Below are 10,000 nucleotides of genomic sequence, written 5' to 3' on the forward strand. Positions count from 1 at the left end.
GTCGAAACATTAAGATCTGTCCTTGTGAATATAATAAGCAAGGAGTGTATACTAAGAAGTAATTACTATTTGAGAGTTGAATTACTTTTGGCGAAGAGATAACACGCAACATTAATAATTTTAATGACTCGTGTCAGTTATCGATAGGCTTTAAGCCCAATTAACCATTGCAAGGGCCTTGGCGGTGTAATACAATCAGTGCATTGTGCCGATGCACTTTGCGTAAGGCTATATCAACAATCTAGTTGCACCACAATACTATTGTCGCTGCAAAACTCTGGCGATGTACTGTCACTTACAGTATTGCTTTAATTATATACTGTATATGCAACTGTAGTATCCACTCACTGTTATTGTAATTATATAACGATACAAAACAGTGAGTTACGCTCCGCATGACTATGCAGTCGAGTGCTACTGAATTTATTTTTTCAGACTTCACGGTATAACTAATGTATTTCCATCTGCCACTGTCTCCCTTTGCTAAAAAAATGGAAAAAAATCAAATATATGTGAAATAACATATATTTTTCACACACACACTGCTGACGTTCCATCCATCTATTATTTTTAAAAGGTTTGGGGCTGGACGTCAAAATATCGACAGGTAGGGAGGAAGGGAGGGAGAGGAAGAGTGATCTGCAAACAATAATAGTTATACCAGAGAGCAAAAAAATAAACGTACCGAGCAATTATTGGAGGAACGGGAAGTTTATATCTATGGAAAAAATGGAACGTATTACAATGGGAGATGGAGGTGATAAAGTGTGTGTGTGAGAGAGGGAGAGAAGCAATAAAAAATGAGTGAATAAACTAGGGAAGACCTAGTGATGCAGAGCAAGAACACCGCCATGACAACAACAATGTAAAGAAACCAACGAAGGATTCGAAATCCTCCAGAAGAAAGGAAAAAAATGGAGAGGGAAGGAAGGAGGAACGGAGAGGAGGTAATGAGGGAGAGGAGGGACTAAGAAAAATAAGGCAGGAGGAAGAGATGGACGAGTGGAGGAAAGGAAGGAGAAAAAGGTGCAACTGAAAAATGGAATCCTCATTACGTGACATTTGAAAGAATTCTCATGAAAGGTGGTGGCGTCTTGGCTTTCATTTATAAGTGAGATTCCTACTTGCAATACTTAAAAATGATAAAGAGTTTTTCAGTTATTATTTAGTTCTTTCATCCTTCTTTAAGATATTTTAAAGAAACATTTCTAAGCAAAATGGCGAAGTTCACCGTCAAAAATGAAATGGATAATAATGCAAATTGGTTTAGAAATATATATATATACATATGTATGTATGTATATATATATATATATATATATATATATATATATATATATATATATATATATATATATATATATATATATATATATATATATATATATATATATATATATATATATTGTGGGCGACATGAATATTTTGTGAAGGGATTCAGGGAAACTGGTTAGCCAGACTTGAGTCCTGGAAATGGGAAGTACAATGCCTGCACTTGACCCTTAAACGGTCCAAACGTGTGTATGCGTTCACTCGCGTAGCGCCCCAACTTTTTTGAGGAAAAAACAATCTTTTCTTTTAAAAGGAAAAAAGAGCATATGGTACCCAGGCATCCCCAGTTATTTTAATATGGCACACAGTGAGTGCGCACACCCATTTTCTCATGTCTAGGTGACTCAGGCTTATTGTGGCAATGTTGAATGAATGACAAAGAAAACGTATATATACGTTTGGGGCGCTGCGCGCGTGGACGTATGTGTGCGTTTGGACCGTTTAAGGGTTAAAGGAGGGGTTTGGGATATTGGCAGTTTGAGGGACATCTGAACTGTCATATCTGGGCACCTCTGCAAAGACAGTGATTTTATGTATGAGTGATGGTGAAAGTGTTGAATGATGATGAAAGTTTTTTCTTTCTTTTTGGGTCACCCTGCCTTGGTAGGAAACAGCCGACATATTAAAAAAAAAGAAATGCTCTTCAAGGAGAGGTGTCTTGATCCAACAAATTTTAGATACCCTCCTTTTCCTTGGATCAGACCTGATTACCTACCTCTCATTCCCCAGTTGCTGTATGATCTCTACAGGTTTAGCACTTTCCCATGACTGTAATATTAGTACAGTACAGATTTCTCTCTCTGTATATCGGTTCCTCGATTTGAATTCACTTTTATTTGATGTACCTCTTCTATCATTGATTTCAGATGTATGATATACATTCATTGTATGTGACAAGTGAGGTTTTCAAGATGATTTTTAATGTTGGTAGCCTTATTGAGCTTAGTACAGGTGCCATGGGTCTGTAATACATGTATTGTACTGTTAATATTCTATATACATGTACTATTATAGGTTTGGTAGGTAGTAGGTTGGTAGACAGCAACCGCCCAAGGAGGTACTACCGTCCTGCCAAGTGAGTGTAAAATGGAAACCTGTAATTGTTTTACATGATGGTAGGATTGCTGGTGTCTTTTTTTCTGTCTCATAAACATGCAAGATTTCAGGTACGTCTTGCTACTTCTGCTTACACATAGGTCACACTACACATACATGTACAAGCATATATATACACACCCCTCTGGGTTTTCTTCTATTTTCTTACTAGTTCTTGTTCTTGTTTATTTCCTGTTATCTCCATGGGGAAGAGGAACAGAATTCTTCCTCCGTAAGCCATGCGTGTTGTAATTGGCGACTAAAATGCCGGGAGCAAGGGGCTAGTAACCCTTTCTCCTGTATATATTACTAAATGTAGAAGGAGAAACTTTCGTTTTTTACCTTTTTGGCCACCCCGCCTCAGTGGGATACGGCTGGTGTTTTAAAAAAAAAAAAAAAAAATATATATATATATATATATATATATATATATATATATATATATATATATATATATATATATATATATATATATATATATATATATATATATATATATATATATATATATATATATATATATATATATATATATATATATATATATATATATATATATATATATATATATATATATATATATATATATATATATTCGTTCATGGTTACAATCATATATAAATGCTGCTCGTAGGGTAGTACACCAAACAGGGATGAGAATGAGATTAGCTTGAAAGCTCCCACACCTCCGTGTGTCCTCGGACCAAGGTAAAACACATAGGTCTGCTGTATGCTTGTTCTTGTAGGATTGGGTGGTCATGTGGGTTAAGGCGTCATGTGGTTCTCGCTCACAATGGGGGGCCAATATAACACGGGTTCGGATCCTTGGCTAGCGCAGTGTTGTAATTGATCAATACCATACTTTCGTGATTACAATAATATATATATATATATATATATCTATATATATATATATATATATATATATATATATATATATATATATATATATATATATATATGTGTGTGTGTGTGTGTGTGTGTGTGTGTGTGTGTGTGTGTGTGTGTGTGTGTTTTATATCAGCTGGGTTGGGTTGACATGTGTTAACTTTACCCGGGAAAAATGTGGTGTGTGACATGCTATCAGTAAACACTGGTCCATACTCTTTTGTTACAACCAACCTTTGAGGTCTTTGTGCAAATACTGACATTTATACCGAACTTTTATCATGAAAAAAAAAAACTTGGTTTAGACTAAACTAGACTGACTCACAGGTAAGGACCCAAGATGGGGTGAACGGGAAGTGGGATAGAAGAATAGTGAGGAGAGGAGAAAAGGCTGTAGTGAAAAGAAGAGCCGAGGCTAGATCTAGTAGCAAAGGTGTTGTGTTGCATCAGTGTAGAAGTACACGAATTGTGGGGATCGGCAGGAGGTCACACGGTGTGGCGACCTCAGACAACTGAACAATGGTCTTTGCAACAGTGCACATGAACACACGTCAAAAGATAGGTGTTTGCGTGGTTAAGGGAGGGGAGTGGTTTTGTGCTAGTGTTAACAAAGAAGAACAGAACGTCATTTAAGGTCTAGACTTTAAATGGGCTAGAAGTAGATAGCTTTATTATTATTATTATTAAAGATTCGCTGGTATTCTCCCGGCCCGGGCCTTTTCCAAGTGGTGGCCCGGCCTGGGCTCCCTGTCTAGGTAGTGTCTGAGACCTAAGTCTTCCATGGGAGGAGGCACAAGTACCCCCTCATCTTTGGGACCAACTGTCCCCAGGCCTAGCCACATTCCCCGCCCTCACGGGGCTCGTAGGGAGAAGCTAGGCCTCTCTGGTCTGCCATCGCCGCCCCAAGGGAGCTAATGGGAATGACAGTCTTGTGAGCCACAAGCTCCGGCTCAGGCACCTACCCTGCCCTAGAAGGGCTGGACATGGTGTCGATCCAGTAGATAACTGCACTCAAATCGTGTTTATTATATTTCTTATTTATTTGTTAACATTTAAATTTTAAATGTTCTCCTTTTTGTTAGTGTGACTTTGTAAATGGTCCAAGTCGGAGCGAAACGTCGTCGTAAGCTCCTCTCTTCTCTGTGCGTGTTATTGTATATTGTTCCAGTCACGGTATTGTGCCTTTTTTTATTTAAATGTAAAGATTTCAACCGCAAATAAATCAGCTGCTAATTCATCCCTCAATAAAAATATCATTTTACTTTGCATTTTATGGTATTTTTTAAAGTTAACTGTTATAATTAACAGAGGAAAAAGATAATCCACATATTTTATACGAACCAATACAATTTTCGGAGTTGCCGTTACAATCAACTCATTAAGTTCCAGACATGAGGATGTTCATCCATTGTTTTATGAAAGCTTTTCATTCCAGTGTTTGATGAGAGAAACAAGAGTTTGTAAAGGAAATACAAAGTCTGGTAAACATCAGAACTACAGAGCCACATGCAACACTTGTTCTGCTTTCAGGAACCTAAACAACTTCATTGAGGATTTTATACAATGTACGTTGATCCATCGTGGAACACTGAGTGGCAGCACGAAGCTTGAGTGGCAGCACGAAGCTTGAGTGGCAGCACGAAGCTTGAGTGGCAGCACGAAGCTTGCATCAGATGCAGCAGCTCTGGAAAATTAAGATGATCAAGAGTTAATAAAACATGTGGAAACGAGATCAAGGGGAAAAAATAAGCGAGAACTAAATGAAAGGTAGAGAAAGAATTTGAAATATTCATGGTATAAATGGTTCAAACAAGAACCTAACTGTTTTATTGTCACACAAGAAAATTACTGCACAAATTCATGTAATAATATTGACCAAAGGAATAGATGGAAAATGAGGTGTGTGTGTGTTTGTGTGTGTGTGTGTGTGTGTGTGTGTGTGTGTGTGTGTACTCACCTAATTGTGGTTGAAGGGGTCGAGACTCAGCTCCTGGCTCCGCCTCTTCACTGATCGCTACTAGGTCCTCTACCTCTCTGCTTCCTGAGCTTTGTTATACCTCTTCTTAAAACTATGTATGGTTCCTGCCTCCACTACTTCACTTGCTAGGCTATTCCACTTCCTGACGACTCTATGACTGAAGAAATACTTCCTAGCGTCCCTGTGGCTCGTCTGAGTCTTCAGCTTCCAGTTGTGACCCCTCGTCCCTGTGTCCCCTCTCTGGAACATCCTATCTCTGTCCACCTTGTCTATTCCCCGCAGTATCTTGTATGTCGTTATCATGTCTCCCCTGACCCTTCTGTCCTCCAGTGTCGTCAGTCCGATTTCCCTCAACCTTTCCTCGTACGACATTCCCCTGAGCTCTGGAACTAGCCTTGTTGCAAACCTTTGTACTTTCTCTAACTTCTTGGCGTGCTTGACCAGGTGTGGGTTCCAGACTGGTGCTGCATACTCCAGTATGGGCCTAACATACACAGTGTACAGTGTCTTGAACGATTCTTTATTAAGGTATCGGAACGCTATTCTCAGGTTTGCCAGACGCCCGTATGCTGCAGCAGTTATTTGGTTGATGTGTGCCTCCGGTGACGTGCTCTGTGTTATGGTCACCCCAAGGTCTTTCTCCCTGAGTGAGGTCTGTAGTCTTTGTCCACCTAGCCTATACTCTGTCTACGGTCTTCTTTGCCCCTCCCCAATCTTCATGACTTTGCATTTGGCAGGGTTGAATTCGAGAAGCCAGTTTCTGGACCACATGTCCAGCCTGTCCAGGTCTCTTTGCAGTCCTGCCTCATCCTCATCCGATTTAATTCTTCTCATCAGCTTCACATCATCTGCGAATAGGGACACTTCAGAGTCTATTCCTTCTATCATGTCGTTCGCATATATATATATATATAGCACTGGTCCTAGAACTGACCCCTGTGGGACCCCGCTCGTCACAGGCTCCCACTGTGATACCTCTTCACGTACTATGACTCGTTGCTGCCTCCCTGTCAGGTATTCCCTGATCCATTGCAGTGCCCTCCCTGTTATATGCGCCTGATCCTCCAGCTTCTGCACTAATCTCTTGTGGGGAACTGTGTCGAAGGCCTTCCTGCAGTCCAGGAAAATGCAATCAACCCACCCGTCTCTCTCGTGTCTTACTTCTGTTACCTTGTCATAAAACTCCAGGAGGTTTGTGATACAAGATTTGCCTTCCATGAACCCATGCTGGTTTTCATTTATAATCTTGTTCCGTTCCAGGTGTTCGACCACTCTCCTCCTGATAATCTTCTCCATGACTTTGCACACAATACATGTCAGAGACACAGGTCTGTAGTTTAGTGCCTCGTTTCTGTTTCCTTTCTTAAATATGGGGACTATATTTGCTGTCTTCCATTGTGTGTGTGAGTGAGTGTGTGTGTGTGTGTGTGTGTGTGTGTGTGTGTGTGTGTGTGTGTGTGTGTGTGTGTGTGTGTGTGTGTGTACTCACCTAGTTGTACTCACCTAGTTGAGGTTGCGGGGGTCGAGTCCGAGCTCCTGGCCCCGCCTCTTCACTGATCGCTACTAGGTCACTCTCCCTGAGCCGTGAGCTTTATCATACCTCTGCTTAAAGCTATGTATGGATCCTGCCTCCACTACATCGCTTCCCAAACTATTCCACTTACTGACTACTCTGTGGCTGAAGAAATACTTCCTAACATCCCTGTGATTCATCTGTGTCTTCAGCTTCCAACTGTGTCCCCTTGTTACTGTGTCCAGTCTCTGGAACATCCTGTCTTTGTCCACCTTGTCAATTCCTCTCAGTATTTTGTATGTCGTTATCATGTCCCCCCTATCTCTCCTGTCCTCCAGTGTCGTCAGGTTGATTTCCCTTAACCTCTCCTCGTAGGACATACCTCTTAGCTCTGGGACTAGTCTTGTTGCAAACCTTTGCACTTTCTCTAGTTTCTTCACGTGCTTGGCTAGGTGTGGGTTCCAAACTGGTGCCGTGTGTGTGTGTGTATGTGTGTGTGTGTGTGTGTGTGTGTGTGTGTGTGTGTGTGTGTGTGTGTGTGTGTGTGTGTGTGTATGTATGTGTGTGTGTGTGTGTGTGTGTGTGTGTGTGTGTGTGTGTGTGTGTACTCACCTATTTGTACTCACCTATTTGTGGTTGCAGGGGTCGAGTCCTAGCTCCTGGCCCCGCCTCTTCACCGGTTGCTACTGGGCCCTCTCTCTCCCCGCTCCATGAGCTTTATCAAACCTCGTCTTAAAACTGTGTATGGTTCCTGCCTCCACTACGTCATTTTCTAGGCTATTCCACTGCCTTACAACTCTATTACTGAAGAAATACTTCCTACTATCTCTCTGACTCATTTGTGTCTTCAACTTCCAATTGTGGCCTCTTGTTTCTGTGTCCCCTCCCTGGAACATCCTGTCTTTGTCCACCTTGTCTATTCCACGCAGTATTTTATATGTCGTTATCATGTCTCCCCTGACCCTCCTGTCCTCCAGTGTCGTCAGGCCGATTTCCCTTAATCTTTCTTCATAGGACATTCCCCTTAGCTCTGGAACTAACCTTGTCGCAAACCTTTGTACTTTCTCTAGTTTCTTGACATGCTTTATCAAGTGCGGGTTCCAAACAGGTGCTGCATACTCCAGTATGGGCCTGACATACACGGTGTACAGTGTCTTGAATGATTCCTTACTAAGGTATCGGAATGCTGTTCTCAGGTTTGCCAGGCGCCCATATGCTGCAGCATATGTGTGTGTGTGTGTGTGTGTGTGTGTGTGTGTGTGTGTGTGTGTGTGTGTGTGTGTGTGTGTGTGTGTGTGTGTGTGTGTGTGTTTTGAACTCAGTAGGAAATACGAGGAGATATTCACAATGAGACATGAATAATATTTATATTCGGAAGAAAGAAATTGAAAAACTGATATAAAAAGAAAGTTGTACACAAGAAATGCAATGAAACCTGCCAAAAAAATTTTATGGGTAGTGAAAGAGGGCGCAGAAATTATGACTACATTCATATAAACAATCTTTAAAAGGGCGCTGGAAGCAACCCATCTTGAATTTAACGAACAAAGAGGTCAACATTTTCCGCATAATTTAAAAAAAAAAAAATAAGCACGCAGGTGCTAAACTACAGACTGGTAAAACAGACATATATATTATCTAAAATTTAGAAGGTTATAGGGAAGAGAGGCTCGTGGAGCAGCTACGACGGGAAGGATTTTTCAAAGAAAAATCAGCATGGATTCATTGACGGGAAATCCTGTCTCATAATACTTGGAATTTTACGGCAGAACTAGAAGGATAAAACAGACAAGACAAGTCTGGGTGGACTACATTTGCTTATTTGTACGAAGGCTGCACTGTTCCACTGTACCACTGGTACCACTGTACCACTGTGCTCTGATGCTTATAACAAGAGAGAGAGCAACACTCATCGTGTAATGACAGTTGCTCATAAGAACATAAGAAAGAAGGAACACTGCCAAAGGCCTACTGGCCCATGCGAGGCAGGTTCAATTCCCTTACCGGCTTAAGCTCACTGACCTAGTGACCTTAAGTTCACTGACCGTCTGACCTCACTGACCTAGTGAGGTCAGACACGTCACAGCATCCAACCTAGTAGCACAAGCTAGTTAGGTCCAACTCACACCCACCCACACCCACTCATGTATTTATCCAACCTATTTTTAAAACTACACAACGTCTTAGCGTCTATGACGGTACTCGGGAGTTTGTTCCACTCATCCACAACTCTATTACCAAACCAGTGCTTTCCAATATCCTACCTGAATTTGAATTTTTCCAATTCAAAACCATTGCTGCGAGTCCCGTCTATGTTAGATATTTTTAGCACGCTATTTACATCCCCTTTATTAATTCCTGTTTTTCATTTATACACTTCAATCATATCCCCCCAAATTCTACGCCTTTCTAGAGAGTGCAGATTCAGGGCTCTCAGTCTGATACACGGGATCAGCTTTGTCATCCTCCTTTGTACGTTTTCCAGTGCATTTATATCCATTCTGTAATACGGTGACCAGAACTGTGCAGCATAATCCAAATGAGGCCTAACCAAGGATATATAAAGTTGAAGAACAACCTGAGGACTTCTATTATTTATACTTCTTGCTATGAACCCAAGGATTCTGTTAGTTTTATTGCGAACGCTTATGTACTGTTGTCTTGGTTTCAGATTACTACTAATCAGAGCTCCTAAATCCTTGTTGTAATCCGTAATATTAAGATCTACATTATTTAGTTTATATGTGGCATGGTTATTTGCCTGTCCAACATATAGAACTTTGTATTTGTCGATATTAAACTGCATCTGCCACTTCTCCGACCACTGCATCAGTCTATTCAAATCATCCTGGAGTGCTCTAATGTCCTCATTAGAATGAATTGGACGGCCTATTATGGTGTCATCAGCAAATTTGCTTATGTCGCTATTTACTCCCTCATCTATGTCATTTATATAGATTGTGAACAACAACGGGCCCAACACTGACCCCTGTGGAACACCGCTGGTGACGGGCCCCATTGTGACTTCTCCCCACTTATGTAAACTCTCTGCTGCCTATTTGTCAACCATGCCTCTACCCAGGAAAAAATTTCTCCTATTCCGTGTGCCTTAATTTTCCTCAATAGTCTCTGATGTGGAACTCTATCGAAAGCCTTACTGAAGTCCCTGTACACAGTATCATAATCACTACCAT

The 10,000-nt window shown here is 41.0% G+C and overlaps 1 protein-coding gene across 4 annotated transcripts in view; it reads left to right on the forward strand.

The window, feature by feature from the left end:
• Positions 1–10,000, forward strand: part of LOC128685438 (uncharacterized) — a 447,019-nt gene that overhangs the window by 312,313 nt on the left and 124,706 nt on the right. The window lies entirely within an intron of this gene.

Source organism: Cherax quadricarinatus, chromosome 8 (assembly GCF_038502225.1).
Source record: "Cherax quadricarinatus isolate ZL_2023a chromosome 8, ASM3850222v1, whole genome shotgun sequence".
Classification (NCBI taxonomy): Eukaryota; Metazoa; Arthropoda; class Malacostraca; order Decapoda; family Parastacidae; genus Cherax; species Cherax quadricarinatus.